This window comes from Tamandua tetradactyla, chromosome 3 (genome assembly GCF_023851605.1).
Source record: "Tamandua tetradactyla isolate mTamTet1 chromosome 3, mTamTet1.pri, whole genome shotgun sequence".
In the NCBI taxonomy this organism is placed as follows: domain Eukaryota; kingdom Metazoa; phylum Chordata; class Mammalia; order Pilosa; family Myrmecophagidae; genus Tamandua; species Tamandua tetradactyla.
The window spans coordinates 204838751-204847088 of NC_135329.1; the positions used below are offsets into that span (position 1 = coordinate 204838751).

Genomic DNA, 8338 nt, shown 5'->3' on the forward strand with positions numbered 1-8338 from the left:
TATTCCCAGATAAGTGATTGCAAGTTCACAGAAATTGCATTATGACCAGATGATTTGCATATTATGAACAGTTTCTGTCATCATTAGATGCTTAATTCACCAAGATATTTAGTGAATGAAAATAACCTCTGGACTTTAGAAATTTCTAAATTAGGATTGACTTTTGCTTCTTTCCCATTTCAGATCCTTTTCCCCCATATTAGAAGTGGTTATGTTTATTCAGTTCCCCTTCCTCCAAGTCTTCTGAAAACTCTACTGGATTTTTAAATACCTGGACCATAATTTTAGCCCTGTCCACTAAGACCCCCAGAGCTAAAGGACTAATAATATTTTGGTTAATTATTATCCTCAAATATTTACAAATAATTTGCCATTTTTTACCAAGAGAAAGTAATGTTATATCAGGAACAAACAATCAGGAGTGATTTGACATTTAAATTTCTAAATATTTTTCTATAAAAATATTTTTGCATCCCCAAATATATATTTCTTCCTTCTGGAACAGGAATTAGGGATGCTATACATTTTGGGTTATGAACTTCATGAGCTCTTTGAGTTTTTTAGAAATGGGTCTTAGTGAGAGCAAACCTTTTCCCAGAGACATCACAAAGTCAGATAATCTGGGTGCATAACATAAAGACTCAGACATGATAAACACATGCTAAAAATAGTAAACTCATTAAACTACAATAAATAAATTTCATTTAACAAAAGCCAACAAGAAATGAAAAGGAACAAATACATCCTCAAGCTGGGAAAAATCATTTTAACTCTCAAACATTTATTTGATGTTATCTTTGGAATAATGGAGTAAAAAGAATTGCATTCCTTTTCCTCTACATACTTTGGTCCAGAGAAACCAGATGCAGAATAAAGCTTTGCTTCTCTACCAAACTGTCAACTTTGTTTAACATTTAAGTTTCATACAATGTAAACTAAAGAAGCAAAAAGCATTGCCAGTGCTGGGGGTTCTGAATTTAAATCATTTTTAACTGATTCCTGTATTTTCTGAAAATAGAAAAGAATCTACATGTTCCCCCAGCTCTTTTGAGTGTTTCTCACTGTAATTTCAGTGGTGATGAAAAGTGGAGTGGCTTTGGAAGTGTGAGCATGCATGCAGGCTTTATACATATTTCATGTGACATAGTTTTCTGTTAATAAAATCTCTCAGTTCTTTTGGAGGAGTATTTTTCACAAAGAAATATTTTAAATCTTCCATAAAGTTGTTCTTCTTTAAGAAATCAGTCATGGCCAGCCACAATGGGTGGTATCAAAAATTATTGTTTACTCTGTGCTAGGAACAGATCTAAGCCCTTTCTCTACATTTATTCATTTCATCTTCACAGCAATCCTTTGATATAAACACTATTTTCATCTTCATCTTAATGACAAAGAAACGGAGGCACAGAGAAATCAAATGGCTTCATTGACATGATATGATCACACATGAGAACTGTTCTTCTCTTCCCTTCCTCCCCAAATCCACCGAAAGCATGTGAAAGGCTGTATTATTCGTTCACACTCATTCATTCCTGCCCCATCCTTGGCATGCTTCCATCTAGATGGACTGTGCTGAGCTGTCTGGAAATTTCATGCTTGGCCATGTACATGATTTGCCTTGGCCAAGAGAACATGGATGGAAGTTTTAATGTCACATTCCAAGCAGAAATTTTAAATGGACTTAGGTGGTGTGACACTGCCTCTCTTGGGTGCCTGCCTTCTGCTATGAGAACAGCGAGGCTCAGGTGGGGCCCATCCCTTCACGCTGGGAGCCCAGCCCACTGCTGAGCCCAGCTAAACTCATCACTGCTGAGCAGAGCAGCTGCTGCTCCAGAGTCCTCATTCAATGTAAACGGGAAATAAGCCTTTGTCATAAACCACTGAGTTAATGTGGTTAGTGGTTACAGCAGTGAAAGCCAGCTGAACAAACAACAATAAAGGGGGGGGGGGGAATCTACGAGCCCACAACAATCAAAAGAGCTAGAGAAAGGCCATGTGAGGATAACAAGTCTTAATAATTTCTGGACCAGGGAAAGTGGCTGGAGGAGTGGTGAATGGAGTAGCTTTATCTTATTTTACAAATATCTTCCTCCAATCAGGGACTTTAGCATCCATTGGTGATCTTTTCCTGAATCAGTCATTAAGTTGAAGGTGGCAAAATGGTGATTTTCAAATTCTACTCGGTCCTGTAACATTTGTTATCTGGGATATTCTCTTTCTCTTTCCTTCTCTCTCTCTCTCCTACTCTTTCTCTTTCTCCCCCCCCCCCCCCCATGCCTTCCCTCCTCTCTCTCTTTAAGTTTTACTAAGAAGTCATAGGTATTTCTTAACTGTTAACCAGTGTAATTTTATCCACTATTGCCATTATAATTTTGGATACTCAAACCTAAATTTGGCTTCTGGGAGCCCTTACAAACTCCTCGTATGAATGATATATGTCCTTAGATTAAGAGAACACACTAAATGGGTAGAAAAATAGCTACAGAAACCTATGTTAGACACCGTGAGCTAAGAACATAGAAAGAAAAGAGTCTAAATCCTTCCAGATTAATGACAACAATAGTAAATAAACCTCTGAGCAAAAAAAAGAAGATTCCTCATCAAATAATAAGAAAGAAGCATCTTAATGTTTCCTAAATAATTGAGGAAAATTTCTGAGGGAAAAATATTTTCAATTGTGAATTATTTAGCCAATCTATGAATAAATTACGAAGACAGAATAGAAACTCAGAAAATTTTGCCTGCAAATACCCTCTGCAGAAGCTACTTGTGATTGTATGTCAGAATATTAGTAAGGAAACCAAGATAGAAGATGCGATCCAGAAAATGAGAGCTCTAGTGCCAGAGAGTGAGAAAGGACAATCACCCCATGTGGGTTACGTCACAGACTTGAAGGACGATGTGGTCAGAGTGGAGCCAGGTTAAGGGAATGGAGGTGGACAGGTCCCACATCAGAAGTCTGGCTAAAGGGGCATTTTAGAGATTTAATACTATCCACGAAAAGTTTAAAAACTATTAACTAAAACATGTCGAGGATTTAGTATGCATCTGTACTGCTCTCACAGCTATGTATATGTGTCATTTTAATCAACTTGGCTGTCAAAACGCAATGTAGCAGAAATGGGTTGACTTTTACAATGGGAATTTATTAGTCTATAAGCTGACAGTGCCGAAGCCATGAAAATGTCCAAATTGAGGCATCATCAAGACAGTACTTTCTTTCAGAAAACAGGCTGTCAGCAGTCCAGGATTCCTTTGTCACATGGCAGGGAACATGATGACATTTGCTGGTCCCTCCCTTCCTTTCCGGGTTTCATTGCTTCCAGCTTCTGGCTTCAGTGGCTTTCTCTGTTTCTTTCTCTGAATTTCGTCCTTTTACAAAGGACTCTAGCAAGAGGATTAACTTAAGATCTCCCTTGCCAAAAGTCATACCTATAATGGGGTGACACTTACAGGAATGGATTAAATTTAAGGACATAATTATCTGGGATACATACAGCTTCAAGCCACCCCAAGTATTAACAATTCAACCCTATCAAGTTAGCTACTGTTAAAATCATTGCCTTCATTTTTAAAATGAGTAAACTGAGAAACTGAGGAGTCAATCAGTAGCCCAAGGTCACAGAGCTGGTTTCTTGTGGAGCTGGGATTTTAAGCCATGCAGCTTCTACCTTCTTATATGTGAGCACCTCGAGAAGAATGTCAGAAGGCAGTAAGGGCAGACCCTGCAAGATCAATTATAAAATCCAGGAAAAACTCAGGGGAAGTGTAATTGGAGTACATTACCTGGTTCTACAGTGAATGCCTTTTACACAGTTGTAGTATGAAAAATCTTTGTGGAATTTCAAATTTTGGATTCAAGCTAAAGAAACATCTTAGGAAGTTCCAATATGGTTATAGAAAAGGATATGAGCTTCATCACCTTTGCCAGTTTAAAAGTAAAAAGAGAGAAGACAGATATTAAGAGATGGAGGGCTTAGGAAATCTTAAGGGAAAGGGAGGGATTATAAAGTGCCCTTTTACAAAGTGGAGTGTGCAGTGAGAACTTCTGATCTTGTTGGTTTGGTAAATAAATATATAATCATATTTCTTGAGATTACAAATGTAAATCAATGGAGACCCTGAAAATAGTGTTACCCCTATATTGAAAAAAAAGGGGGGAAGAGCTGGCCATGGTGGCTCAGTAAGCAGAGTTCTCGCCTGCCATGCCGGGGTTTGATTCCTGGTGCCTGCCCATGCAAAATAAAAAACAAAAAGTTGGAGGGGAGGAGAAGATACTTTCTATCCACATGACCTTTTTCTTGCTTCTTCAAAGCAAGAAGCCAAGAGATAATGTCTAATATAGATTTTTAAAAACCGTGTTAAATGCATATTTATAGAGATAGGACTACTTTATGAAAAATTAGAAACAGACACAATTAGTTTTCTCTGAAGACAGGACTGTGAGTGGGTGGGAAATAATGGAGCAGAAAACTGTTGCTTTTCACTAAATGTCTTTTCATATTAATAGGTTTTTTTGATCATGGCATTTATTACTTTGACTAAATTTTTAAGTGAATTAAAATACCATTCATTTCAGCATCTTTTTAAATCAACATTTCAGACTAAATCTCAAGTAACCAGAATTTCAATTTTTGTAAAATAGATCTCTGTATCATGTACAAATATAAGTTAGAGCTTTGGTTTATCCCAGTCAAAACCTCTCTGAGAAGAGCAGCAGATGATAAAGTTTGACTTCAAAATCAGGCAAAATCCCAGGGAAGTGAAGCCTGAGGAGCGATAAGTCATAAAGATCTTCAGAATGAACAGCTAGCATTATTGTTGAATGCTTTAGATATATTGGATCAGAGTAAGAGCAGAAGTGTAATCTCAAGCCTGCAATAAACTGAGGTTATTAAGGCAGAATAGGAAAAAGCAATCTTGGAAGACATGCATGGAGTATAAGGTGTAGCATTGCATAAAGTAAGGTGACAACAGGAACCAATTTCATTTTACCCCATTACATAATTTAGTCACATGTAACTCACCTTCCCATCCATGGTAGCAATGCAGCTTGAAGGATTAATGGGTGCAGTGTTCAAAGATTAATGGAGTCATGTCAAAAGGACACAGGAGCCAGCTTGCAGGGGCTCCCATTGGCCAAATGGAAAAATATATGAGCATCAAACAGAATGACAGTGATGAATCACAACATGCACAATAAAAAAAAAAAAAAGAAAACCATGAGTGAATCATATTACTCAGAAAGAGGGAGAGGTGGAAAGAATGTTCCTCTTCACAGAGAATAGGAAGAGATTTGCCTTGCTCTGAAATAGGATGACACAATATTATTAATAGGTCAATTCTTCAAATCCTCATTCTTTTAGCTTATAATAATAAGGCAATTCCAATCCAAATAACTTCAAGAATTCATAAAGGAATTTGCAGCATGATATTGAAGTTTACCGGGGAAAATGAGCTATTATTAACACTTGAAGAATTCTAAAAAATGAGAGAAAGAGAGCAGCACATGGTGGTAGCACTTATTAAAATGAGAGAAAACCCTACCAATTAAAATTTAGACATGTTTGAAGAAATAACACAAAGTGATCAATGAAACAAAATTGAATACAGAAATACATCTGAGACTTTCTATACGACTAAGTTTGCATTTTAAAATTGTGAGAAAAAATAAATTGTTCGGTGAGAGTACTGGGACTATTTAGGGCGAAAAAAAAAAAAAGAAGAAGAAGACTGAAACTGGAGTCCCTATCCGACTTTGCATTCCAAATAAATCGTAAGTCAAGCAAAATGGTAAGAGAGTTTAAAGGTATTTAAATAAGCCATAAAAACAATGGGAGAAAATATTGGAACATTTCTGAAAAGCTTGACTGGAGAAACGTATTGGCCAGAACCCTTCGCAATTAAAAGAAAGTAACTGCTCAACGGAAACTGTAAAATAATAAATGAAATTCACATACTAACTGGGTGGGCAGGAGAAGCAGAGTTGGCAAATGAGCAAGAATAAAGGAAAACCAGGCAGACAAAGCACAGCCATAGGCACACACCAGAACCAGCCTGTGAGCTTACGTTTGCCACCTGAGCCTCAGATGTTTGCAGCCCCCGGCTTCAAGCACTGGGCAGGGTCTCCCATGGGCACAGTTGCCATCAATGACTCCGAGCTAAGAATGTTGCTGCAGCTGCTACTACCTCAGGGTATGCGTTTACTTCACTGGCTTCTGATGCAATGTCCGGGGTGGGAGGCTCTCGCTGATTAACTCTAGGTCCATGTACCAGTATTCTGGTGGCAAGGGGGGTGGGAAAAGCAAGCATGTCGTCTCTACGGCTATAGATTAGGAAGTGGGCTCGGACCTCTGGTTGACAGCACAAGTTAGATGACACAGAATTACCAAACACAGTGAGGGGATTCAGGTTGATTCTGGGCAGTCCCCCAACCACAGATATCTGCATAAGACTACTCTAACATGGTGCACAAAACCCACTGCCATATAGCAAAGGATTGTTTCATTTATATCAAAATTTTTTAAAGTTTTGAGGAAAATACTAAAGCCAAAATTAAAAGAGAAATTTTGTACTAGGGAAAATGTGTCCAACACACATATAAGTGTATTTCTTTAATGTACTACAAAAAGTAAGCGCTACAAATGAACATGTATGTACACATGTGTGCACATACATACATCCTACAGAGAATTGGACAAAGGCCAGAAGCAGATATTGCAGAGAAAAATAAACTTAAGTCACCAATCAAGATGAGAAAAGGAAAAGGGATCAGTCTCGCAGTTGGAGAAATGCTCGTTGAAATAAGATATTAATTCTCACTTTTGAGATAGGCAAAGACATTCTTAAATAAAACTAACAAAGGAAGGAGGCAGGGGAAATAGTGTCACTCTACATAGTAGCCACTTAAGTAAGTGGCTTTAATTATATGTAATAATATCTCAATAAGGTTGATTTCTATAACATTAGAAAAAGAAATGGCAATCTGCCCTGTTGAAATAATTTCAGTGCCTTCCCATTGGTCTATAGTCCCACTCCCTGTCCATGACCCACGATGCTCATATGATCTGGCTCCTGCCTAACTCTCCAAACTGTCATTCCATTTTCCATTTATTGATTCTACGTTTCTTTTCTAGTCCTGACACATGTAATCATCTATGCACTGTGATTTTCCCTCAACAAAGAAGTGAATGTTTGACCAAAAATTGGACATAACGGGTTCACAAGAGTAATGGTAATGAAGAAAATTTCTTCTACCACTACAGTTTGGCAATAATTGACAACAGACTTGGGCCCCTCCTCCTTCTCCAGTACCCACCCGGCAATGTCTGCTATGAAACAAGGGTGGGAGAAAGAGATTTTCGAGGGACAGGAACAACATTCACTACGTAGTCCCACTATTTAGAGCAACATTTTGACCTTAACCAGAAGAGAGAGAGTGTACATAAATGATAGTGAGAGAGATGGAAAAGAGAGAGATTAAAATTTAGGCTGTGTACTTTTTGAGCTTTTGAACCTCAGGGTACAAGTGAATCGATCTCTACTTGACTGTGATATGTTTTAAATCAATCTGTCCTAGTGTTTACCATCAAAGGATCCAAGTCCTGCAAATTTTAAATTGGGAGGACACAGTGAATGACCTGGAAAATTAGATAATGTTGGAAAACAGGAATAATTTATACACTCACCTCTCTCACATCAATGGAAGAAAGCTCTGATCTTCTCTGTCGTGCCCTAACACAGCCTCGGAATCTTCTCACATCTGCCCTCTACAGATCCCTTAACCGCTGTTTGGAGCAGGTAGAGGAGTTGAAAACAATTTGCTCATCTTGATCTATATCCAAATTCCATTTCCTTCAAGAAGTTACCCACTGAATAGCGTCTTCATGTAATTCATCATCCAATCCAAGACATTTTGATATGTGAATTAAGAATAGCCAAGAGCAAAAGGTGGAAAGTGGGTCTCTCCCAAACAAACTAGAATGTAAGGTTGCCCACCTTCTAAACATCAAGAAATCATTATTGTGATGTAATCACATAAAATATAATGGAGCATTCCTTTTCTTGCTCCCTAAATTATAGACCTGTCCATTCTTTCTGCCACTTATCTAATCTTCCACCTACCTGCCACACGTTCATGGATTGCTATGGAGACAGCTTGCAACTAAGAATGAAAACTACTACATTTAATAGAGATCTATCCAGTTGTTTTAAATCATCAAAAATAATTTCTCTCACTGGAAAAGCTTCTATAAAAGCAGACTGCAAGAGAGGAGCAGGGGCATCTGTGAAGGAAACCGTGAACACACCCCTAGCTGAAGGGAGCATGGGAGGGCAA

The 8338-nt window shown here is 38.0% G+C and overlaps 1 long non-coding RNA gene across 1 annotated transcript in view; it reads right to left on the minus strand.

Annotated features, from left to right (window-relative positions):
• LOC143678187 (uncharacterized) overlaps positions 1 to 8015 on the minus strand; it is a 60466-nt gene extending 52451 nt beyond the window's left edge. Inside the window, exon 1 of the long non-coding RNA XR_013173100.1 lies at positions 7689 to 8015. This is a non-coding gene — a long non-coding RNA (uncharacterized LOC143678187). The remainder of the gene's footprint in view (positions 1 to 7688) is intronic.
• Positions 8016 to 8338: the final 323 nt, after the last annotated feature.